Source organism: Hemiscyllium ocellatum, chromosome 6 (genome assembly GCF_020745735.1).
Source record: "Hemiscyllium ocellatum isolate sHemOce1 chromosome 6, sHemOce1.pat.X.cur, whole genome shotgun sequence".
Classification (NCBI taxonomy): Eukaryota; Metazoa; Chordata; class Chondrichthyes; order Orectolobiformes; family Hemiscylliidae; genus Hemiscyllium; species Hemiscyllium ocellatum.
Window position 1 is genome coordinate 83577562 of NC_083406.1, and position 27205 is coordinate 83604766.

General features: G+C 41.1%; 1 protein-coding gene across 2 annotated transcripts in view; it reads left to right on the top strand.

Annotated features, from left to right (window-relative positions):
* Window positions 1–604: 604 nt before the first annotated feature.
* sgcg (sarcoglycan, gamma) overlaps window positions 605–27205 on the top strand; it is a 644218-nt gene continuing 617617 nt past the window's right edge. For both annotated transcript variants that reach the window (XM_060826731.1, XM_060826730.1), the window contains exon 1: window positions 605–1050. The gene's annotated coding sequence lies outside the window, so the exon portion shown is untranslated. The remainder of the gene's footprint in view (window positions 1051–27205) is intronic.

Sequence of the window (27205 nt, forward strand, 5' to 3'; positions counted from 1 at the left end):
TGCGACTTCTCACATATCAATGATGAGCGTCCCACTGTGATAAACTCATTTTCAGTGGATGGCATTTACTGACTGGTGGAGAACGCTGTGATAAAACCGGTCAGCTGCTGTTAGCTTTCACTGAGTGTGAATATTCTCGCTGGAAGAAATGAGTAGCAGTGACCGTCATGGTAACTTCATTGACAAACTGTTAATGGCAAACTTGTGATCATACAAATGGAACACACCGGATTAAACTATTTTAAGATTTAAGCAATTTAACAATACACCTCGGATTTAGCACAATAAAACGATTTATGGTTAGCCAGGGAAGCAGTGGCATTGCAAAGGGGCATTTCTGGTTGCGGGTTTGCACTGTCCTTCCCCAGCCGTCCTTCAGATGCCGCTGTGGAGACTGGAGACTGTATTGCGCTTGATCCCACACTGGGGCACCCGCGGCGTCTCCAGGAGCCTGGTGTGAGAGGTTGAACTCCACTCCCAAAAGCAGCTCTCGTTTCGCCTCTGAAACTGGGGGCTGGCCGGTGAACTACAAAGCCCAGAGTGCAACATGAGCGCAGGCGCTGCAAAGCCTGGAGTGCTGAGCCTTCCCCCAGTGAGGGATTTACCGGCTGGATCGTATGGTGCTGTGCCAATAATATGATTCAATGTTTCGCCCTACAGCGAAGGAATGAGACCTTGTTGCCGCTGTGTGTCATAAACTGGAGTGTCAAGGATTTAATTACAAACTTAGAAAAAACTAGTTTTTAAATTTAATTTGTGAGGCCACGTGTGGAAGATACCTTATTTTTAAGAGTTGATTGGCAAATGTAATGTGAGAAGGATACGTGAATATTGCGGAGTATTAATCTTGGTACGGTTGGACAGAAATGAGCGTATCTGCCGCTAGGTAGGCCGGGTGTTACCATGTTAAAAAAAAGGCGTGGTGTGATGATGAAAATGAACTTGTCAGAATTTGTTACTGTATAACACTGTTGCGGAGCACCCTCTTACCGCTGGCTTATCCCGTAATAGCTGAGGAACTCGCTTCTCGCAGGTGCCGAGAGGGTTCAGGTAAGGTTTTATTTTGCTATGTTTAAATACTATGAACTTGAATCATAATTGAGGTGGCGACCCAAGTAATAAACAGTTACATTTGTCACCCATCATCTTTTGGTTAAACTATTAGGGAAAAAAACATATATTTTAACATGTTACCTACATGTAGATAATACAAAAAAGAGCTGATCTTTCTGTATATGAAATAGAAAGAGCACCATCTGTAGATGAAAAACTTCAATTATATTTAAATAACTTTTAATAGCCAGAGGCCTCGATACAATACAGTAATCTTGCAGGTTTATATAATCGTTAGAAATTTGAACATAACCACACCCGAATGCCAGAGGGACTCTAACTTGTAAAGATTCGTTTTAATCATGAGCAGCTCATTGGTTTTAGGAGACAAGATTTACCTCCCATGTGTTGGGTAATATATATATTTCTTAAAAGGACGAACTGCCGTGTGTTGCCTGCACTTCGTTTGCAAGTTTACAAACCCCAGCGCCTGGGTGATCGAGGCTGGTGCTGAAGGAAATGGCATTCATACAGAGGCTGTAATTTTGTTTTGATATCTCTGTTCATTTATAACGCCAAACAGTATTTGGAGTCTAATCCATTCTCAGCGAAACGCTGCCTGTTCAGAATATAGACGGGGAGAAAGAAAAGGCAGATTGAATCCGACCAGAATTCCCCCGCACCCGATGGAGTAGTATATACTGTTGCAAAACTAAAACCACCCATCACCCAGGGGGCTGCATGCCAGATGGATTCAGGAACTACCGATTTTTACCGTGTGTTCAACATTCCCAACAGACAACAAAGTTAAGGAGCAGTCGGCTGCTGTGTGTCCGGTTAGTTTGATGACTAACAATGTGGGACTGAATATCGTGAAATGACGGGTAGGTGTCAGAGCGTGTTGCTGAATGATACCCAAATTCGGGTTCTCCATCCAATGTATTTAGCATATTTAATCATCGTGTTGTTACAGTTTGTAAAACTCAGCCACGCTGTTCATTGGTGGCGGTACCAGTTATCCTGACTTTGTGTTGACATCCCTTAATAAATGAATGACAAAAAAAAACACTCAGCCCGCTTTACGTTTTGGCTGCGCTTCGTGTGTTAACTTTGGGTTAAAGATGGAAAAGCTACTGCGTGCTATGAGTGAGAGAAATTTCCTTCAGTGATGGGACTTGCAACAATTCCCAGGCACACGAGCCGGCGGAAAAGAGGCAGCTCCTTTTAAAACCAACTCCTGATAACAGTGGCAGGGAATGACCCTTTTTAACCCTCGATGGAGTGCCGCTTCTTTGGATGGTTTGCTGCTTCTAATTAGCATTCTTTCCGATTGTTTCTGAACTAAAATGTCCTACACCCTCAGTGAAGTTTGTATCAATCCTCACCGAGCCTGATGTTCCATCGACATGATCAGAAAGAGGGGTGGGGGGGCGGGGTTATATTTCTGTGCTCAGCCGGATTCCCCCACACGGGATCTTGGAAGATGTTGTGAGCTCGATGGCGCCTTGTGGAGAAGCCAGTCATTCTGATGTGGCCGGGGTGGGGTTAGGTAAGTGACCCTTCACCAGCACTGAATGGTCTGGCAAACGGCTTGTTGGAAAACGACGATCCAGAGGTTTGTCCCTGAATCCTTGAGGCCACCTGCCCGAGACTGAGAGTGATCCCACACTCCAGGTTTCCCCTGTGTTTAGTTAACATTTTGCTCTAAGTTCGGAAATTGGAAATTGAACTGACACTTGGATTTTACCCAACCAGCGAGAGAGGAACTTTTCCACATTTGTGCCGCTAGCTGGATTAGAATCATAGAATGGTTACAGCACAGAGGGAGGGCATTCGGCCCGTCATGCCCGCACTGTCTCTGCAAGAGTAACTCACCAGACCTTTCTCCTGCCAGCGTTTTCGGCTTCAGTTACTGACTGAGAGGCATCATGGACAATGTTTGAATTAAACTCTCAGGCATCACATTCTAGATCCTAACCGCTCATTGTAATCTAAAAGCACCATTGACTAAACGCTGTTTAGTAGACAGATAAACTCCTGAAATATTTCCCCACTTCAATTTGAAAAGGCCTGACATTTCCACGCCATGTTTATGCTGTGCCTTAAATGGATAATTTATTCTGAGTTCCTCCAAAGGTATTCTCAGGTCCTAACAGCTGCTTCCTTTTTGCAGCTGGTAATTTAAGTTATTCGTCCAGCTTCCATTAGATCTCATAACTTCCACCTTTTCAATCTGTGCACAAACGCATACCACCTTTTGCTTCAGCTTTAGGAAGAGCTGCCTGCATTTCCTGCTCTCTCTTTCTCACAGATTCTAACAGAGTCACGTGGATGTGTGAGGCTCAGTGACAGCTGAGAAAATTGTTGGAAAGCTAACAGTAGAGTGGATTGGTATGGATTCTTCCCAAAGTCAATGTGAATCGCATAAGCCTTGTATCCAATTAGCTATTCCCTAGACCTTCAACTTTATTCTAGCCTTGGAATTAAATATGTGCTTTCAAGTATAACTATTTACAAAAGGTGACAATATCTCCCTGTGAAACTTGGAGCACCCACACAGTCAGCACAAACACACTTGCCAGTATTCTCTGGTCTAAATATCTGGCATCTCTTCAGCAAGTCATTCAATTTTGAGCCTTCTTGTCCCTCAGACTTCTTGCTGGGCAGAGCAGGACACATAACCCCCTCACTTTGCTGTAAATTAAAGAGGAAGTCTCAAAACATAATTTTATAAATTCTATAGTTGTAACAGTTACTTTCCCCAAAAACTCAAACAAGTTAATAAACATGGGATGGTAAGGTGGCTCTGTGGTTAGCACTGCTGCCTCACAGCACCAGGGATCTGGTTTTGATTCCAGCCTTAGCCAACGGTCTATGTGGAGTTTGCACGTTCTCCCCATGTCTGCATGGGTTTCTTCTTGATGCTCTGATTTTCTCTCACAGTCCAAAGCTGTTAGCTTAGGTGGATTAGCCAAGCTAAATTGCCCATAGCATCAAGGGAAGTGCAGGCCAGTTGGATTAGCTATGGGAAATGTAGGGAGACAGGGATCGGGTGGGGGGATTGAGCTTTGGTGGGCTGCTGTTTGGAGGGTTACTGTAGACCTTGATGGGCCGAATAACCATTATAAAAATCTGTATCAGCCTCCCTTAATTAACATGCATTTTCCCAAATTGCTACTCATTTTGTTGTGAATTATCATTTCTAAAAGTTGGTGCCTCCCCCCCACCAAAGTTCAACTGACTATTCAACTGTATAGTCAGTGTGGGACTGCAGAATGAGACAAAGGGCATGTGAGTTACCAACTACTGTTGGAAATTCAACTGGTGCATCCATTCCCAAGTTAAGTTTTTTAGAGTTAACATCAGAATGGGACAGTAATCTTCAAGTAAGTTAAATAGCTTAGTTAAAGAAGATAGCTACTTAATTTGGGCTGACAGAATTCAAAAAGCACGATTCCTTTGTCAAAATGAAGTATGATTAGTGTAGCTAAATAGATTCTCTGATCGGATCTTTATAAGAAAGAGACGTCATTCACCACTCGGTTAGTAAGGAGCACGGTCAGTGTGGGACTGCAGCAACGTGTGTCAAAGGCTAAACGAGGTACTATCCCTTGTAGGAAATTTGATTCAAAGTGGATGTTCAGTACAAGGGGGTCGAGATGCTTTAATATGGGTTTACTGCAAGAAGAAACTGTGTCCAGTTCTGGTCTGCCAGTCATAGGGAAGGATATCATTAAACTGGAGAGTGTTCAGAAGAGATTTACCAGGATATTGCTGGGTATGGAAGGTTTGAGTTTGAAAGAAAGGTTGGATAGACCACGACTGTTTTCACGGAGCGTAGTAGGTTGAGAAGCGACCATATAGAATTTTATAAAATAATGAGGGGTATAGAATTGAATAATTGGTCATTGTCTTTTCTCTCTAATGGAAGATTTCAAGATTGGGGGCATATTTTTAAGGTGAGATAAGAAAGATTTAAGAAAGGTATGAGGGGCAAATTTCTTATATACAAGGTGATGCGCATGTGGAATGAACTTCCAGAGGAAGTCATTGGTACAGCTACAGTTGCAATGTTTAAAATACATTTGGATAGATACATGAATAGGAAAGATTTGGAGGGATATGGGCCAGGAACAGGCAGGTGGGATTAGTTTAGTTTGGGATTATGTTTGGCATGGATTGATTGGACCTTTGGGTCTGTTTCCGTGCTGTATGACTCCATGACTATAAGTAAACTCTCCAGAGGTAAGTGAGAGAAATGAAAATATATAAATCGAGAAGGCAACCTGTAGTGAAAGCAATGATGGAGTGGTATCACAGACCAATGAGCTGTAAGTTCAGGGAAAGAAGCTGATTGGTGAGGAGGATTGGTGAATATTTCCAGTCTTTATTTTAAAAGTGAGGTTTTTAGTTTATGTTTAGAGTCATAGAGATGTACAGCATGGAAACAGACCCTTTGGTCCAACCCGTCCATGCCAACCAGATATCCCAACCCAATCTAGTCCCACTTGCCAGCACCCAGCCCATATCCCTCCAAACCCTTCCTATTCATTTACCCATCCAAAAGCTTCTTAAATGTTGCAATTGTACCAGCCTCCAACACTCCCTCTGGCAGCTCATTCCATACATGTATCACTCTCTCGTGAAAAAGTTGTCCCGTAGGTCTCTTTTATATCTTTCCCCTCTCACCCTAAACCTATGACCTCTAGTTCGGGGAAAAGACTTTGCCTATTTACCCTATCCATGCCCCTCATGATTTTGTAAACCTCTATGAGGTCACCCATCAGCCTCTCCCTATAGCTCAAATCCTCCAACTCTGGCAACATCCTTGTAAATCTTTTCTGAACCCTTTCAAGTTTCACAACATCTTTCCTATAGGAGGGCGACCAGAATTGCACACAGTATTCCAACAGTGGCCTAACCAATGTCCTGTACGGCCCATAACATGACCTCCCAACCACTATCCCCCTTCACCTGCATCTACCTATCACCTTCCCAGGTCTCTTTGCTCTTCAAGAGTTCTGTCATGAGTCTGGGAAGCATTATGAAATTGTCTACTTGGTATCATTTCCTTGGTTGTTTGCCAACTGGTTGCTCAATCACAACCGTTTCCTTGAATTGTGGTTCCATGACTCCCACATCTGACAAGAAGTACATATCACTCTATTAAAGGTCATTTTTGCTCCTTTACAATCTACAGACCCAGAAATTAACATTGTCTTATTCCTCTACAAACATTACCCCAGGTTAAATTAATAGTTATGGTTTATATTTTAAGTTTAATCAAGAGACATATCTCCAAAAACATTTAATCAAGAAAGAACCCACTCACCTCATTACTGCAGATTCTCTGTAGGCCACACTTAAAACAACGATTAACTTATCTGATTCTGTGCTGTGAACTTCACCCAACAGTTCTTCTAAGATCAGTTGTGAATTTCACAGTTTGTTAATTTTCCCAGATCCACTCCGATGTCCAACGATACATGAATTAGGTCTCCAGTGTTTTAATTCTCCTTTTCCAAAATTAGCTGCTTAAGTATTAGATTGATGTTGGTGATTTTATTTTTCTCTTTAGTTAATAAGAATAGTGCATCAGTATAGCGAAGTGTAAAGAGTAAGGAATCGAGAGTAATTCACTTATAAATTCAATCAAACATGATAATGGCAGTAGGATGAGTGATGTGGAAGCAGCTGGATATCCAGAGTGAACACATCTACAGTAAGGGTTTGCAGTTTGAGGAACTTCAGATCTAAGTTAAGAAGCTGGAATCTGAGCTCTGGATGTTACACTACATCAGGGAAGGAGCAAATTACCTGGATACTTTGTTCCAGAGGATGGTCTCAGATTAAGAAACTTACAATTTTTCTGTGATCAGGAACAAGGGTGTATGACTGCAGAGGAGGCCGATGTGAGGGTTAAAATTGAGAAGCCTCAACCTCTAGGATTGTCGAATAGTTATGATGTTCTTGCAAGCTGTGCAGATGGGAGTGGGGACTACTGGGAGGATGAGCAAAATGACCACACACCTTGGTACAGGGAGCCATTCAAGTTGGGTGAGGAAACAGGAAGGGACTGTCTTTTGATGAGAGCTTAAGTTGATTGGAATTGTTCCACTGGCATTTAGATGAATAAGAGGTGAGCTTATTGAAACGTACAAGATTCTTTGAGAATTTGACAGGGTAGATGCAGTCACTTCCCCTTGTGAGAAAGTCGGATGCAAAGGCAGAGTCTGAGGATAGGGATCACACATTTAAGACAGAGATGAGGAGAAATCTTTTCTGTCAAAGGGGTGCAAAGTTTTTTTAGTGCAGAAGGCTATCAAGATTGGTTTGTTAAGTGTATGCAAGACTGAGGTAGTCAAATTTTAATCAGTAAGGGAATCAGGATTATGTTCAGGACAGACCACTGATCCATGCTTTCTAACAACCTGGGTCTGAAAATGAGGTAAATTGGGGGACTGTGGCTACTTTGTACAATCTTTATCTTTTGACTCCAGGGAAAGCAGAGCTATATTTCCAATGCACTACCCCATTGAGTCAGAGCAAAGAAAGGTGATCTTTCAAAAGATGAATAATTCTGAGGATTTTGACAAGGTAGAGATATTTCTCCTCATGGAAGATTCTGGTACTACAGGCGCAGTTTCACAATAAGGAGTCTCGCATTTAAGAATGCAGATTTTTTTTGTCTTTCAGAAGGTGGTTAGCCTTTGGAATTTTCTCCCACAGAAAGCATAGAGGTTGGGTCATCCAGAATATGCAAGACTGAGTTAGATAAATTCCTGATTGCCTTGGGAATTAAAGCTTCTGGGGCAACAAACAGGAGAGTGGAATTGAGGCCACAATCAGATCAGCCCTGATTTTACTGAACAGCAGAACAAGCCCAAGAGACTAATGCTTGTTTCTTTGATCTTATGAGCTGGTTCACACAGACCAGATCAGAACACAAGCATTTCACAAGCTTTCAATACGAAGACTAAATATAATTTTTAAAATGTGCCACAATGTTCTTAGGTTAAAATTTAATCTGGATTGAGGATTATGGTGTTAAGAATGTGACGGGGCAGATATGGACTGGAGATTTCCACTGGATTGCGAGCCTAGAACCAGGAGACACATTCTCAGAATAAAGGCAGGTCATTTAAGACTGGGACGAGGTGGAATTTCATTGCCCTAAGGGTGGTGAATCTTTGTAATTCTCTACCCCACAAAGCTGCAAAGCTTCAATTATTGATCACGTCCAAAATAGAAATCAATAGATTTCTGGATAACGATGACCTCATCAGATCTGGGGATCTTACGGGAAAGTGGCATTAAGGTAGATGATCAGCCCTGATCTATTTAAATGGCAGAGCCAGCTGGGTGGGCATGTAGTCAACCCCTGCTCCTAAACAGATTGTACATTTCATGTCAGTGCCCAAGCTGCTTTACAGCATATAGTTTCAAACTTCGCATCAATTGGTACTAATTTAGAATCTTCTTTAATCGCCAAAAACATAGATAATAGTAAATATAAATTTCAAATCAGAAAAGCAAAGAGTAGAGTTCTAGATGAGAAGGGATTATAGGAGTATAAAGGAGGAATTGTACATTTCGTCTGACGTGTTATTTTAAGAGAGTTGCTGTGTCATTCGTTCTAAAGTGCTAAGGTTTTCAATTGTCGATTTATATTTTCATTGCTACGTACATGAATGTTAAGGAAATGCACTTTACAAATGTGAAAACATATCTTTGCATCAAGAAAATAGCCTGTAAGTTATTGAGGTAGAAAATGGTTTCGATGCATAATAAATAAATAAGGCTAACGATATAATTTGAAGATCTTATTCAGCTTTCTTTCTAGCACTTTTGAATAATTCAGGTTCATGAAAAGAAACAATATTACATTCTCATTGAATATTTCAGAAATATTCAGATGCCTGAAGAAATTTGTTTAAAAATTCAGATTGACTGCTATTAATATTTGAAAGATTTTCCCTATTGGTGTATGAGTACATGTTTTGAAAAATAATTTGGAAGATGAAATGAAAATATTGTGTTAGAATTCGCTATCAACATAATGGCAAGACAAATAATCTTTCCTGTTAGTGATGGCTAAAGGGTACAATAATTTCAGGAGGGGAGCGGATATGTGAAGAAATGTAAACATCCAAAAGTTGCTTTCTGAACTACACCAGTTCACTGTTCACTGCAGCTTTGCAAAAACAGAATCCACTGTTTGTCTTCCTATTATATATAGGTACAGGGTATTTGCCACAGAAGGTTAAGTCTTGAGACTGATATAAGCAGCCTTTTTACGATATGGTAAGAGTTAATGTAAGAAGGGTACCCGAAGCATTGACTTCTCCATCTCCTGTTACCGCCTAGCTTGCTGTGTTCTTCCAGCCTCCTGCTTGTCTACCTTGGTATCCAGCATCTGTAGTTTTATTTCGTCTCTCAGAGTTAATGAATGGCAAACCACAACAACTTCTAATTGCGTGACACTTTTAACATAATAAAGTATCTTGAAATTCTTCATAGGAACATTATCAGACAAATTTTGTCTCTTAACATGGAGAATATTATTAAATTGGGGAGAATGCAGAAAAGATGTTGCCAGGACTGGAGGGTTTGAGTCATAACGAGAGGCTGGATAAGCTGAGACTTTTTCATTGGAGCATAGGAGGTGGAGGGGTCACCTTTTGAAGGTTTATAAAATCATGAGGGACATAGAGTCATAGAGGTGTACAGCACAGAAACAGACCCTTCGGTCCAACTAGTCCATGCTGATCAGATATCCCAACCCAATCTAGTCCCACCTACCTGCACCTGGCTCATATCCCTCCAAACTCATTTCTATTCATATACACATCCAAATGCCTTTTAAATGTTGCAATTGTACCAGTCTCCACCACACCCTCTGGCAGCTCATTCCATACAGGTACCACCCTCTGCATGAAAAAGTTGCCCCTTAGTTTCCTTTTATATCTTTCCCCTCTCATCCTAAACCTATGCCCTAATTCTGGACTCCCCCACCACACAAAAAAGACTTTGTCTATTTATCCTATTCATGCCCCTCATAATTTTGTAAACCTCTATAAGGTCACCCCTCAGCCTCTGACACTCCAGGGAAAATAACCCCAGCCTGTTCAGCCTCTCCCCATAACTCAAATCCTACAATCCTGGCAACAGCCTTGTCAGTAGATAAGGTGAATTGCAAAGCTTTTTTTCCCATGGCTTGGGAGTGCAAAACTGAAGGGCATAATTTTAAGTTGAGAGAAGAAAGATTTAAAAGGAAGCCAAGTGACAACGTTTTCACACAGAATGTGGTTAAAATGTGGAATGAACTGCTAGAGGAAGTGGTTAGATGCAGGTACAGTTACAACATTTAAAAGTCATTTGGATAGCATCATGAATGAGAAAAGGTTAGAGGTGTAAGGGCCAAATGCAAACAAATGGGACTAGTTTAGTTTGGGAAATTTGGTTGGCATTGATAGGTTGGACTGAAGGGTTTTGTTTACATTCCACATGATCTTTGACTCTAAGGTGTTAGAACAGATAATCAAAAATCCAAAGAGATTTGTTTTAGGAAGTGTTTCACAGAGGAGAGGGGGATAAAAAATTTTAGGAATGGAAATTCAGAACTAACTACCTAGAAGGTTACAGAAGGTATATCTACCAGAGGTAAAGAGTAAAATTGAGGATGGTGCAAGTTGCCAACATTGGAGGAGTGCTGGTCGTAGAGTTGGAGATGGTTTCACAGAGAGGGTGGGGTGAACCAGTTGGAAGTTGTGAAAGCAAGCTTTAGAACATTGACGTTGAGCTATTGCCATATTGAGATCAGTATCACCATTCAAGCATAGGGGTGATGTGAGAAAGGAGTGATCAGAGTTAGGGTTTTACCAAAGGGTTTGATGAATTTCAGTTTATTGAAGGTGGAAAATGTAAGACCAGCCGGAGGAGCATTGGAAGTCAAGTCTAGAAGTAACAAAGACAAGAATGAAGTTTTCAGCAACAGATGTGTTGATACAGGATGGAGTCAGGTGATATTAAAGAGGTGAGAAAAGGCATTTCACTGATGGTCTGAATATATGATCAGAAGTTCCTCTCAAGATCAAGCATGATGTCCTGGTTACTGATATCCAAACCTAATCTTTATAAATGTGCAATCTCATAACATAGGTTTTGAATGGAGGAGTGATGGATATTTCCATACTTTCGCATTTAGTTTCTTTTTATTTTCTCTTAATTAAATCTTCATCCCCTTTCTTTATTTCTTGCTTCTTATTTAATTTGATATTGACTTCACCTGTTTAATTCACCTGTCTTCTCAGTTCCAATGTGTTTATTTGCCATCCCTGAAATCTCTCAGCTGAAGCAGGTACCATGTTGTCTGTGCCATTCACTGAGATCCCAAATACTCAGTTGTGTCACTGCATCATTAATGGTTCCCACTTCAACAAATACTCAGGAAAATCTTTTTCAAGTTGAAAGTCTATCAAGTGACAGATGCAGACACAGCACTTTTTAGTTCCATTTATAACTGGATAATATCATTTTTGTGTGATTTTACAAAACAATATTTAGGTCAATAAACTTATACCCAAGATTAAATGTGCTTAAATTCTTGTAATGCATCCTGATAGAACCAAACTTGGTGCATACAAATACTTGGGACTTAGTGAGTTTCTAACTTAACCCATGAATCAGGTGAACAGCAAGTTGTCTGATTGTACAGGGAGAGAAGAATAATCTGAGGCAAAATTATGTTTGTTTGCTGATGGGTATTTCCCAATGCTCAAGTACAGTTTAGAATCAATGGCAGCTGGGAATGGCTACATTACAGGTCTCCTGACATTGGATGGCATCGGTCATGGAAATGTAATGTTTTATATTTATTATCAGTTTGGGGTTTAACTCTGTGTGTACGTCACAAAGATAGACATGACATGGTAAACACGATAACTGTCGATTTTAAGAAGAGGTGTAATTCACGTTTACTTAACTGTTATAATTAAAACAATTAATGCAACACAAATTCCCAGCTCAGCGAACAGAACCACAACAACGAGCACCCGAGCTACAAATCTTCTCACAAACTTTGTTTTAATTGTGCCAGGCTAGAGATCCAAACAGGATTCCTTCAGAGCCTACTATAGACGCTGGGTTATTGAATTTAGTTAAATTGATAGTTTGTTTTTGCACTTGGTAAACGACCACAGACAATGGTGAATTATGATAAAATTTCATCTGGTTCACTAATGTCTCTTAGAGAAATGGATCTAGTACCTCCACCTCACCTAGCCTTCATTTCTTCATAAGTTTAAATTTTTCAGTTTTGATGCCACCTATCAAGGGCATTTGGTGGTTGCCCCAATTTCCAGCCTGTGCCAAAATGAGAGGTTATCAAGGCAACGGGAAGTAGTCACACAGGTATCCTTGTTAGTGTTGCTCACATCCCAAGAATAATTCAAATAGAATAAATTGTAATTCTGATGGGTAAGGATGACTACAATGCTGCATATAGCATACACATATGCCATCTTCAGACCCATAGAAAACAATTGTTCTCATCTGTGAGGGATAGCCAGTAATGTTGATTTGGCTTTGGAACAAACAGTTAACTCACTTTCATAACATTCTGAGATTCAGGGGTTAGGAGATGTAATTTCAGCTTGCTACATACATGCTTTTTAACTGATACGGTCTGAACATTTTTTTTGCACACATCTTTGTTTTGTCATTTTTATTAGAGACCATGGCAAACAGCTTCAGGAGCCTGTCTGTGAAAGTTGCTGTTGTACAGATAAAGATGGTGTGATGTTGACATTTGTCTTACTCCTAGTTTCAGCAGCCAAGAAGGTTTTTGACAATGATTGCTTTCCACAGCATGACATTGCCTTTGCCGTGGAGTTGCCAATCAAGTAACAAAAGCCATTTATGTTGTTTCTAGGAATGAAGAAAACAAAATCAGAATAGTGTTCTTCCTGGGCTTATAATTGCTGTAATAAGGAAATCCAATGATTAAAAGCATCTGATGTAGTAAATAATCCTGAAGAGAATGCTAACTATGAGCCTAGGAAGTCTTAAATAAACATGCCAGTAAACCAGATAAAAATTGTAACAAGTTCTTTTTTAAGTTGCATCTGTCGAAATCAGCCAAAAGGCACAAAGACTCAACCAATGAAAATATTATATATTTTCTGCCTAGTATATGTGTTCTCTATACCTGACAAGAAAAATATCCTAAATCTATTAGCAATTTTAAACATCAGCATTAAAAATGCATAGTGTACGCGATCCTGTTATTCGTGAACTCCTACTCTATTTTAAAGATTATCATTATTTTTTATGCGTCAAAGTAGATTTATAATTTTGTTCAAGGTTGGCATAAACAATGGAATCTGACAAACTGAAAATTATCCACAGTTTTAGACTAATCTTGGAAAAGCAATTATGCTTTTAAAAAGGGCAGCAGTATTTAAAATGTTACACTTCAATTTTCAATCTTTGAACTGAGTAATCTACTCATGTGCAGCAGGGTGAAATACAAACAGTCAAACTGGTAATTATGTAAGCCTGTCTAATAATAACTCCATTAATTTTTCCAAGAGGACAAGTTGAGTTAAAACTTAATAGTCATATCATTTACGGATGTTAACCTATCAAGCACAGATATCTTTGCAGCTTCCTACAGATTCACCAGTTATTTGACAATTTTTGATTATTGCACTTACAAAGTTCAAAACATTTCCTAAAGCACATAGTTCTTCAATCGCAAAATCAGTTTAAGGAATGAAGATCTGTTTAAGTTTACAATTTGCTGCAGAAATACACTTCAGTTTGTTTCTGGACATCCTTCAAACTTTGCTATCTTATCTTTCTTTATTATGTTATGGAAATCCTTGTTCCTATAGAGAACTTTTATGTTCATAATTGTTACTTATTTTTTATTATTTCACTTTTGTGAAGGTAACAGTGGAATCTTCCAATCATGGAGGAGATAAGGAGAACAGTGGGTGGTAGAACTTAATTGGGCAAGAATCAAGAATTCAGAGCCCAATTTTCTGTTCCCAGAGGAGATGCGAAGAATGGCGGGCATAAGAAATTATTTGGGCCAGAATCCAAATTTGAGATTCTAGCCATCGAGATAAGCTTTAATAATTAAATTATTCCTCCTCCAAAGATGAATGTCCCCATCTCACCATCAGGTATCAAGAATCTGTTTTGCATGCATTTACATCTCACCACTGAAATTTATTCATCCCTCCCAATTAAGTTTTATGTTCAGTTGAGATATTCACTGCTTCAGATACTCGTCACATATCTGGAAGTTTGGTCTTCGGCCTCCAGTCTAGGTAACTCTCTGCCTTGTATTCTTCTAGCGAAATGTTGCAAATATTTGAGGTTTTCACTTTTGCTGTGAACTCTGTGTCCAAGGGACCAAGGTCACATATGTCCCTGGGCTCTCATTGAACTTGACAGAAGAACAGCAGTGCAGCAGCAGCAGCTTCTGGCTGTAAGGCACAATTAAACATCAATATGAAAGGGTTTCTCTGAAGTGCACGGTGCTGCATCCATTACCAGAAATGATACATGTAGGTGGCAAACACAGGACATTTGCAATGGGTAGCATGGAGCCATTTGAATGGGAAATGGGGCATGGTTAGTGGGGTGAGGGTGAATGCCTGTCAGTCAAGAGTACAGACACGGTAACTAGGCCATTTCTACTCTTGGGTGATGACCACGTTCATGATATGTGACTGACATGGGCTGTTTCTAACTGGGGATGGCCTAGCTCTCTTCATTAACTGAGGTTACAGTCAAAGGAAGAAATTGAATGGGATAGCATGGGATCTCGTTGGTCTGAAAGGAGGTGTCATGGAAAATCAGGGTGACTCTAGCCTGGATCTAGGGAGGGGTACAGACCAACATGAAATTGGCACCTTGATTGTGAGGGTCTCAGGGGGGTGGGGGGGGAGAATGGAGATACTGATCATAATGTGGTGGGATTTAACTAAAACAGAGGGAGATTAAGGATCATTGAAGAAAAATAGATCATGAAATGGAGGTGCTGAACACTGGGGTGTAGAGGTGGGTGGCATAATATGGGTCATGAAAGAGACTGCTACTCAGCAATGGACACAAATTCTGAAGCTCACTGCCTCAACCTGAAAGCCACTGTGCAATGTACTTTTGATTTTAGGAAGGCTGCACCCAAAGTGGCAGAAGTAAGTAGTGTTTTCTGTAAAAAGGGGCAGAACTGAAGCTGGAGTGTGCGGCCAAGTAAGGTATACTCAAGTCATCAAGGGCACAGTGATAATTCAATATTCAACATCAGCCTGCAACTCTCACTTAAGCAACACATCAGCATAACACTTTACATTCAACTATGACTTGATCTCTTAAGACACTGATTGACACCTTCTAATGTCTCAGGTTTGCAAAAGTCAATGGAGCAGGGACATTCAGTCAATACCTCATCTTTCCAATTGGTGATGGCAGACCTTTATAAAGACTGCAAATTATCCCATGACTACTTTTGTGTCCTCACATAAAAAATGAAGGATGAAGGAGAAGTCTGGTACGGTAAGGTTAAAGAATTTTGGGAAGGGGGCTGTTTCAAGATAGCCATTTCATTCAAGACTATCTTGCCACTTTGAGAGTAAATAAATTACATCAGGATTACTATTATGCATGAAAAGAGGTCTTGTAAGCAGCAGATACCTCCAAGAGCCTGTGATGTTGGTGGCAAGGAGTGGTCTCTTCAGCCACAGAGCAATATAGAATCACATGGAACATGTGCTGGTTACAATTTACCCTAGTGAGAGAATAACCTCTGAGGGCACAATTGAGAGGGTTGTCAGGGATAAAATATCCCTTTAATAGGACTGTGTGCTTTCCCTGACTGTTCTCAAGGACCTCCTGCATGCAAAAGGAGCATGACACAGGTCAACCCAAAAACTCTTGTTTTGCTCCTACAATTCCTCTTGAAGTACCCAATGTGAACAGCGACAGCAGCAGTCGTTGCTGGCTGTCATACAGCCTGAAGACAAAAACCACCATGTCGTTGGAGAACTCTCTTGTAAAATAGTGTCCAGGAGCTTTGACTCATTTCCAGAAATGTGTGCAATTCTCTAGTATGTTCTCAGGTAGTGTCTAAGGCCCAATGATCTTAAATAAAAACAGAAATTGCTAGAGAAACTCAGCAGGTCTGGCAGCATCTGTGGAGAGAAAGCAGAGGCGATCTTTTCAAGTCCAGTGGTCTTTCTTTAGAACATCTTCACCAATGACCTTCCCTCCACTATAAGGTGAGAATGGACATGTTTGATTGCATAATGTTCAGCACCATTTGTGAACTCCTCAGACAGTCCGTGTGCAACAGTCCGTATGCAAATTCAACGTAACTCAGACAATATCCAGGCTTAAGTTGACAAATGGTAGGTAACATTCACGCCACACAATTGTCTGGAAATAACCATCTATAACAAAAGAGAATTTAGCCAGCACCCTTGATATTCAATGGTATGAACATCACTGATTCCGTGATTATCAACATCCTGGAGGTCACCATTGACCAGAAACTAAACTGACTGTGTTATTGGCTATAAGAGCAGATCAGAGACTAGGAATCCTGCAGCAAAAAACTCATCTCCTGACTCCCGAGCGTGTGTGCACTATCTACAAGGCACAAATGGGAGTGTGAAGGAATACTCATCATTTACCTGGATGTCTACATCACCAACAACACTCAAGAAATTTGATACCATCCAGAACAAAGCAGTCTGCTTGATAGGCACCACAGCTACAAACATTCAGTCACTTCACTATCAATGTTCAGTCACAGTAGTGTGTACCATCTACAAGATGCACTGCAGCGATTCATCAAGGCTCCTTGGACATCACCTTCTAAACTCTAGCATCCACTAGAATGACTAGGGCAGCAAATTCATGGGATCATTATCACCTAAGCGTACCATTCTAAGCCACTCACCATCCTGACTTGGAAATATATTATTGTTCCTTTAGTGTCATCGGCTCAAAATCCTGGAACTTCCTCCCAAAGAGCATTGTGGGTCTATCTACTGCAAACGGATTTTTAAAAGAATTAATTCACTGATGTAAGTGTCACTGGCGAGGGTAGCATTTATCACCCATTCCTAATTGCTCATAGGGCAGATAAAAATCAGCCACATTGTTGGAGGTCTGGAGTCACATGTAGGCCAGACCAGCTAAGGATGGCAATTTCCTTTCTAAAAGGCATTAATGAGTCAGATTTGTCTTTGTGATCATCAACAATGGTTTCATGATCATCATTAGATTCTTAATTCCACTTTATTCAAACAAATTCAAATTCTACCATCAACCACGACAGGATTCAAACCTGGGTAGCCAGAATATTTCCTGGGTCTCTCAATGAATAGTCTAGCAGAAATACCACTAGCCATCACCTCCGTAGTGGTGCAGTGGTTTACAAGCCAATTCAGCATCACCTTCTCAGGGGCAACTAGGGATGGGCAATAAATGCTGGCCCAGCCCACATCCCATGAGTGAATTAAACATAAATTGTTTCATATCAAGAATCTAATGGACAAAGATTAATAATCACATGGACTGTGTAGAAATCCTATCCCATTAGTCCTAAAGGTAATAACCTCTCTCAACTTCTATCCTAGTAGACCATTTCAGGGAGTCACTGGGGAGCTTTGTGAGATTCCACTGGCATCAACTCATTAGTGCATTGGGTACTCACTGATTCTCTGTTCGTACAAACCCAGCAATACATCTCCTTCACCCCTTGACATGGGGCTTGGTGTCAGGGGAGTTGGGGGGTGTTGGTTGGGGCAGGTTTGACATTAAGCTTTTCTCCCATCATTTCCATAGGTTCAAGGTGCATTCGACAACAATCATATGATACGTCAACATGGTGAACCTGTGAAACAGGATGATTCACGTGCTAAACAGCAGAGGTAGCATGCAAGGGATAGGGCTACATGGCATAACCAATGGATCAGATTTAAGCTCTATGGCCTTGTGACATCTAGTTGTGAATGGCAGTGGACAATTAAATAACTCACTAGAAACAGAAGGTCCACAAATATTCCCATCCTCAATGCCGGGAGAACCCACCATGACAGTGCAAAATACAAAACCAAATTAATTGAATCCTTCAGCCAAAAGTGCTGAGTGGAAGATCCATCTCAGCCTCTCCCTGAAGCCCCCAGCATCACAAATGCCAGTTTTCAACCAGTTCAACTCACTCCATGTTATATCAAGAATTGGTAGACACTGGGTAATTCAAAAGCTATGGGCCCTAACAACATTCTGGCAATAGCACTGAAAAGTGTTGTTCCAGGACTAGATGCCAAGCTGTTTCAACACTACTTTGACAGTGACAATCTTTCTATATACAAAAAGCATGACAAATCCAGCCCAGCTAATTACCACCCTGTTGCTCTACTCTCAATCATCAGTAAAGTAATGGAAAGGGTCATTGACATTGCTATTAAGTGGCACTTATAAAGAAATAACCTGCTTACTGACACTGAGTTGGGACTGTGTCAGGAGCAATCAGCTCCTGACCTCTTTTCAGCCTTGGTCCAAGGCTGGCTAAAAGATCTGAACTCCAGAGGTGAGCTGTGAGTGACTGCCCTTGACATTATAGCATCGTGTGACCATATATAGCATTGAGAAAGTCGAGCAAAAGAGGGAGAAAACTCTGCCAGTTAGAAAGTAAAATAGCCAAGCACGAAGCTGGAAGAACACAGCAAGCCAGGCAGCCTCAGGAGGTGGAGAAGTCGACATTTCGAGTATAACCCTTCTTCAGTTAAAATGTAGGCAAAATAAATTTATACATACGTTGCACCTTTTCAAACAAAGGGTCATGGAAACTGCAAAAGTCTATTGCATCCCCATGGCAATGCCCTACCTAATGAGAACCTACTTGTCTGGTGTGAAAATTAAGGTTGACAGTGAACTGTTCTTATTGTAACTCTGTGCCAATTATGGCCCAGGCAATCCTTACTCATTCTGTATGAAATGATGTCTTTTTTCCCCCCAAGTCTGCTTCTCTTGCCCTAGTTACCATGAATGCATGTTGAAAAGCTTCAACTTCTAATCTCTTTTTAGCAACATTTAAGCTTTAATTATCACCCCACAAAGCCTTGCAGTTAACTGGAATGAACTAGACTAAAATTGTAGGCTGACCAAGTTTAATTTTTAATTCCCTTCACAAAAGCATACCAACACCCATACATGCAGGACCTCCAACCAACATTATACACCAGGTACATTGACGACATTTTCTTCCTCTGGACCCATGGCGAAGAGTCATTAATAAAACTGCACAGTGATATCAACAAGTTTCATCCCACCATTAAACTCACCGTGGACTACTCTCTGTCTCATTCTTGGACACATGCATCTCCATCAAGGATGGACACCTCAGCGTCACACTCTACCGCAAACCCACAGACAACTTCACAATGCTGTACTTCTCCAGCTTCCACACAAAACATCCATCCCCTATGGACAAGTCCTATGAGTACACCGGATCTGCTCAGATGAGGAGGAATGTGACGGGCACTTGGAAGTAGTCAGGGATGTCCTCATAAGAGCGAGGTATGATGCTCAACTCATCGACTGCCAGTTCCGATGTGCCACAGCAAGGAACTGTAATGACCTCCTCAGGAGACAGATACATGCTGCAACTGACAGGATACTTTTCGTTGTTCAGTACATCCCAGGAGCTGAAAAGTTGTGCCATGTTCTTCATGACCTGCAGCACATTATCAATGAGGATGAGCACCTCGCCAAGTCCATCCCCACACCTCCACTGCTCTTCTTTAAACAAACGCCAAACTCAAACAGGTCATTGTTTGTAGCAAACTGCCCAGCAATCAGGTCAACTCCATACAACCCTGTCATGGTAGGCGATGCAAGACGTGTCAGAGTATGGACGCAGATACCACCATTACACGTGGGGACACCTCCCACCTTGTACATGACAGGTACTCATGTGACTCAGCCAACGTTGTCTATCTTATACGTTGCAGGCAAAGATGCCCTGAAGTATGGTACATTGGGGAAACAGATCAAAGGCTACAACAACGGATAACTGGGCGCCATACAACAATCAACAGACGGGAGTGTTCCCTTCCAGTTGGGGTACACTTCAGCGGTCCAGGACATTCGACCTCGGGCCTTCGGGTGACTATCCTCCAAGGCGGACTTCGGGATAGGCAGCAGCGAAAAGTGGCTGAGCAGAGGCTGATAGCTAAGTTCCGTACCCACCTAGGGTTCATGTCACATTACAGGTGACCGCCATTGCACTATACACACACACACACACACACACACACACACACACACACAGGCACTCCAGTACACAAACATACACATGGACACTCATATACACAGAGACACACACACACACACACACACACACACACACACATGCACCCCTTCACAGACTTAAGACGCTCTACACTCGCATACGCACACATATACACACACTCTCTCATACTCACAACTCCCTAACCCAAACACACACACACTCAAAAACCCACATACACACATATACATATATTTTGTGGGGTGAGTTTGTACTTGCAGAGTTATATTGCACTTTGCTCAAAAATTGCATGAATTAATGTAAAACTCTGTTATCCCACGTTTTAGATTAGAATCAATCTAAACACATGGCATAGACATAAAACACAGGGGGCTAACACCTTCAACATATTGTCTAACTAACACCAATTGTTACAGTTAACCTGAGAATGTAACTTTTAGAAAATGGTTTTGTGATTTACACAAGAAAGAAGTGAAACTATTCAAACAGATGAAAGACTCAACAGATAATCAAGGTATTTTTCAATGTATAATTTCAGTTACATCACACTGTAAATTTTTGCTATAAATTCTGTGCCCTCCACAATCACCTGATGAAGGAGCGTCGCTCCAAAAGCTAGTGTGCTTCCAATTAAACCTGTTGGACTATAACCTGGTCTTGTGTGATTTTTAACTTTGAAAACCCATATAGCACTAGTTTGAAAACTCAACTCGAAAAAAAGTTTATTGTACATAAATCATACTCCTTTCATCACAGAAGTAACTCAAGTGAGCTGATTTTTAAAAATATATTTGGATTTAACTAAAACTTGCAGTTCATATCCTTTCATGTCCTGCCTTCCTACATGCTGTGTATGTGTATGGTGTAGTAAAGCAGTTATAAATCCAACTCACTGAAATTAAGGAGAAAGTTACTGCAAGTATTGGAACCTTGTGCTGAAAGCAAAAAATGCTGGAAATCACAATGGGTCTGGCAGCATGCATGGAGAGAAAACAAGCCAACATGTCTCATCTAGATGACTCTTCATCAGAGCCATCGAGATGAAGAGTCATTTGGAATTGAAACGTTAGCTTGCTCACTCAAATTACGTGCTTGCTCCCAAATAAGCTCTATCCAATTGAGAAATCCAATTGAGTTTCAGATACTCAACAGTGTTGTAATTCAAGTCGTCTCTGGCAACCTTCACTTTTCTTGGAATTGCTGCTTTGCCATTATATAGGTACAGCTTCAAATAATGCTTTCATTGAGTTGCAATGTAAGGTCTGCAAACACAATTGAAACTACTAGGAGGATGGTCTTGACTGTGGAGCAAGCTGGAGCAGAAGTGGCTAGAAGTAGGAAGGTGGTTGTTACTTTGAGCAAATTGATGGAAATGGTTAAAGGAAGAAGAGACAACCGACCTAAGGTGGGCTAGTGACCATCCAACTGTTGAAAGCTGGATGTCGCAGCAGTTTCAGTCCTGTCTTGGAAAAGTTTTAGATTAGAAAGAGGATCAAGGATTATTGGGAGAAGGTTAGGAGAATGGGTTAGAGAAATAGATCAGCCATGATCAAATGATGGAGCAGAATCGATGGCCAAATGGCCTAATTCTGCTTCCATTTCTTATGATTTGGGGCATTTGGGTTGATGACTGATAATGGAGAATACAAAGAGCTGGCTGCCCAGGGTATGGCCCTTGCTATGGGAAGCTCCTGCTCCAGCAAAAATTTGTTCACTGATGCCTAGGATGGCATCTTCCAGGACCATCCAGCTCCTGACCTCCTTGGTTTAGTGGATTGGTAAGGTGGAAGTTGGAGAGTCATGTTCTGAGATTGCACAATCTCACAGGAGGTTATTGAAGGCAATGGTCTGGCATTGATGATAATAGGATCGAGATTCAGGAAGGGCAATGGGAGCTGGTTGGTTAGGGGCTTACATGGAAAAGTAGGGGAATAAACACAAACATGGACGGGCTTGGCAAGAAATGGGGGAGGTTCCAGGATGACAATGGTGACAAGCATTCCAAGGCAGTCTGGGACACAAGGAATGGTGGAATTGTGGGTGGGTCAGAGGATGGGTTGCAGATACTAATTTAACAACATATGTAACATTTATGAAATTGTTATCCAACGTTAGTCTCAGTTTTGTAAAATGCAAAACCCAATGTAGGAAGAGATTTATTTTCTTTTGGAGAAGGTAAGGGTGAAATTTAAGTTTATAAGTTTTGGCTGACTGAATGAACATACTGGGAATCATGAGTCAGTGGATGAAGAATTATGATCAGCTTGAATCCACTTCCAGTTCTCCAGCATAGCTTCAGAATTCATGGCATCATGTCCCAATGAGATCCTATAAAATTATGGAGCAACAGCATATTATGGACTGATAATGTATCCCATTGGGACATAGTAACTATTTCCAGGACTGGAAGCTCTGTATTCCCAGGAGCAAGCTCATGCCAGCCAAGGCAAAGGGTAGAAGAGAGGTGAAGATGGGATTGCGGGTCTATAATGCAGTTTGGTTGTATAATGCCTGAAGGGTTTCATCTTTACTTTTTATATGACATCTTCTCATCTTGGAAAATCAATTACTTTACAGGATGTACCTACTACAATGTGTCAGTAGTAATAGCAAGCTATATTGTCTGTAACGAGAGAGACACAGAAAAGCTGCAAAAATAACAGAAGTAGAGAAGTGAATCAACCAGCAGTAGAAACTGGTGTTTAAGAGCAATAATGAACTCCATTTGTATTACACCGCACTAACAGAACTACAGAAGTAACTGTCCTTGTCTTCAGCTGCAGTTCATCCTGTTCAATAGCCTGATACAAATCATTGGGCTCTCCATTCTCATGTAAATGTTTTTGAGGCAGCAAAGAGAATGGGCAATACTTTGTTGTGAAAGTTACTGTAATGCAATCAGCATTTGTCACTTTTTATGTACAAATTGGATAACAGCTACTTAGGGCTGCAGATATATAATTAAGACAAATACACACACCAGTTGTTGTCCAAGATGAAATGTTCTCCTGTTGCTATCTCACCATTGGATGCCTCAATTAATTATATGGAATGATGTAAGATTCCTTTACTTATTTCACTACTATGGACTTAACTCTTCAAAATACAGTGAGTGGGTTCGTTCATTCCAGTTTCCCATCTCCTGTCATTCTGCACCTCCAGTCATACACGTGTGTGTGTGTGTGTGTGTGTGTGCGCGCGCGCACGCGCGTGTGTGTCCAACAGAACATCAGGATCAGTTGTGCTGCTATCAAACCAAATTTAGTGATGGGTATTGAGTATGTTCTGTGCCTTTGCTATCCCCATTGCTCCTTTAGTTGGTGTTCAACATTGCAGAGCACTGGTTTGTTATCTAAGGAAAGGAGTCAGATGCAATCAACACAAGATTGCCTTTGCCTTTTCCTATTTTTGAACACCCCCAGTGATTTATGGGATTGGAGCCAAGATTGAGCCACACCTCCTTCCTGGTAGTGCGCTACCACAATGCAGCCAGATTCCTGGAGAATAGAATATAGCCCAGAAGGCAGCGATTGCAATTAATGTTTCCATGCTGACTCACTGCAAGAACACCCACCTAGTCCCATTCATTTGCCTTTTACCTGCAGCCCTGTAAATAAGTTCTCTTAGTATAGTGACATAATTTGTTTAAAATGCCATGATTGTTCCTGCCTCCTCTATTAAAGAGTGCATTTTCGATTGTGACCATTCACTCCCTAAAATGTTCTGGAGTAAGCGTGGTCCTCTGGCTCTCAAATTTTCAGTCAATGGGGAACAGTTTTCCTTTCTCCACTCTGGAGTTGGATGTGATGATTTTGGGCATCTCTTTCAAATTCACACTCATTCCTCTCTATGAGGTGCAGTCCCAATTTCTTTACTTTCATGCTCAAGAATCTTTAATGTAATGCATTAGGACATGCCTGTTGGGTTACATCTCATAGCTAGAATGTCAGTACACCTTTAACATACATGCACATAATAACATCATGGTATCATAGTGTGACTTGATGGGATAAAGATCTTAAATTCCACCTTAGTTGAGTCACTTGAAGCATAACATACTGATGAACACATCCTGCTCTTTGTAACCAAATAGTCTACCACTAGCTCAGGCACCTACATGTCTGTGAATGTAATGACTGCATATAATGTTGAGTTGTCATAACCATTCTGTTGGATGTTGAATTACCATGTTATGCACATCTAAGTTTTCATGTTACAAGTGGTAAAACAAGTATGGCTGCATCAGAGACAAATACCCTGTTTGAGGCAACTTGCTCTTCATACCCAGGGATGACTTTGGAGGAGTTTAGGATGTGGCGTTTAAGATATGATTCATGAATATGACTATGTTGCTTAACTAAAATTTCAGACAGTTTTTCAAATTTTAATACAGATGTTAGTGAGGAGGGTACTGTAAGATAAATATTTTCAATGATGAGTGGTCTTCATCTTATTTACACTTCTATAGGAATTTAACACAACTAAAGGGCTTTCAAGGCCATTAAAAACATAGTTAAGCTCTAAATACATTGTGATGGGTCTGAAGACAGCAGCTTTATTTTCTTGAAGGGCATGAGTGAACTGAATGGGCTTATCCAACAATTTAGTAGTTTTATGCTCATTGCTACTAGACTGATTAAAAGATTGAACTTTAAACTTACCCACAGCCTTTTTTGAGTTACATTTTGAGCCCATGTCCCTGGCACATTGGTGTGCCGTTATTCTACCATTCCATTGCCTACCTGGAGACAAGCTGAATGTTGTCTTCAGGTAAAACAGAATCATAGGATGGAAGCTAATTAGATTACAGCTATTCTTACTTTTATAAATTGCTATGTTCACATTTATAACAGAGTCATAGAGATGTACAGCATGGAGGCAGACCCTTTGGTCCAACCCGTCCATGCTGACCAGATATCCCAACCCAATCTAGTCCCACCTGCCAGCACTCAGCCCATATCCCTCCAAACCCTTCCTATTCATATACCCATCCAAATGCCTCTTAAATGTTGCAATTGTACCAGCCTCTGGCAGCTCATTCCATACACGTACCACCCTCTGTGTGAAAAAGTTGCCCCTTGGGTCTCTTTTATATCTTTCCCCTCTCACCCTAAACCTATGCCCTCTAGTTCTGGACTCCCCAACTCCAGGGAAAAGACTTTGTCTATTTAACCTACCTATGCCCCTCATAACTTTGTAAACCTCGATAAGGTCACCCCTCAGCCTCCGATGCTCTAGGAAAAACAATCCCAGCCTGTTCAGCCTCTCCCTGTAGCTCAGATCTCCAACCCTGACAACATAAATCTTTTCTGAACCCCTTCAAATTTCACAACGTTTTTCTGATAAGAAGGAGACCAGAATTGCATGCAATATTCCAACAGTGGCCTAACCAATGTCCTGTGCAGCCGTAACATGACCTCCCAACTCCTGTACTCAATACTCTGACCAATAAAGGAAAGCATACCAAACACCTTCTTCATTATCCTATCTACCTGCGACTCCACTTTCAAGGAGCTATGAATCTGCACTCCAAGGTCTCTTTATTCAGCAACACTCCCTCGGACCTCACCATTAAGTGTATAAGTCCTGCTAAGATTTGCTTTCCCAAAATGCAGCACCTCGCATTTATCTGAATTAAACTCCATCTGCCACTTCTCAGCCCATTGGTCCATCTGGTCCAAATCCTGTTGTAATCTGAGGTACCCTCTTCGCTGTCCACTGCACCTTCAATTTTGGTGTCATCTGCAAACTTACTAATTGTACCTCTTATGCTCACATCCGAATCATTTATGTAAATGACAGAAAGTAGAGGGCCCAGCACTGATCCTTGTGGCACTCCACTGGTCACAGGCCTCCAGTCTGAAAAACAACACTCCACCACCACCCTCTGTCTTCTACCTTTGAGCCAGTTCTGTATCCAAATGGCTAGTTCTCCCTGTATTCCATGAGATCTAACCTTGCTAATCAGTCTCCCATTGGGGAACCTTGTTGAATGCATTACTGAAGTCCATATAGATCACATCTACTGCTCTGCCCTCATCAATCTTCTTTGTTACTTCTTCAAAAAACTCAATCAAGTTTTTGAGACATGATTTCCCACGCACAAAACCATGTTGACGATCCTGAATCAGTCCTTGCCTTTCCAAATACTTGTACATCCTGTCCCTCAGGATTCCCTCCAACAACTTGCCCACCATCGAGGTCAGGTTCACCGGTCTATAGTTCTCCTAGCTTGTCTTTACCGCCCTTCTTAAACAGTGGCACCATGTTTGCCAACCTCCAGTTTTCTGGCACCTCACCTGTGATTATCGATGATACAAATATCTCAGCAAGAGGCCCAGCAATCACTTCTCTAGCTTCCCACAATGTATACCTGATCAGGTCTGGGGATTTATCCACCGTTAACCGTTTCAAGGCATCCAGCGCTTCCTCCTCTGTAATCTGGACATTTTGCAAGATGTCACCATCTCTTTCCCTACAGGCTATATCTTCCATATCCTTTTCCACAGTAAATATTGATGCAAAATATTGATTTAGTATCTCCCCCATTTTCTGTGGCTCCACACAAAGGCCGCCTTGCTGATCTTTGAGGGGCCCTATTTTCTCTCCCTAGTTACCCATTTGTCCTTAATGTATTTGTAAAAACTCTTTGAATTCTCCTTAATTCTATTTGCCAAAGCTATCTCATGTCCCCGTTTTGCCCTCCTGATTTCCCTCTTAGGTATTCTCTTACTTTCTTTATACTCTTCTAAGGATTCACTTGATCTATCCTGTCTATACCTGACTTATGCTTCCTTTCGCTTAACCAAACGCCCAATT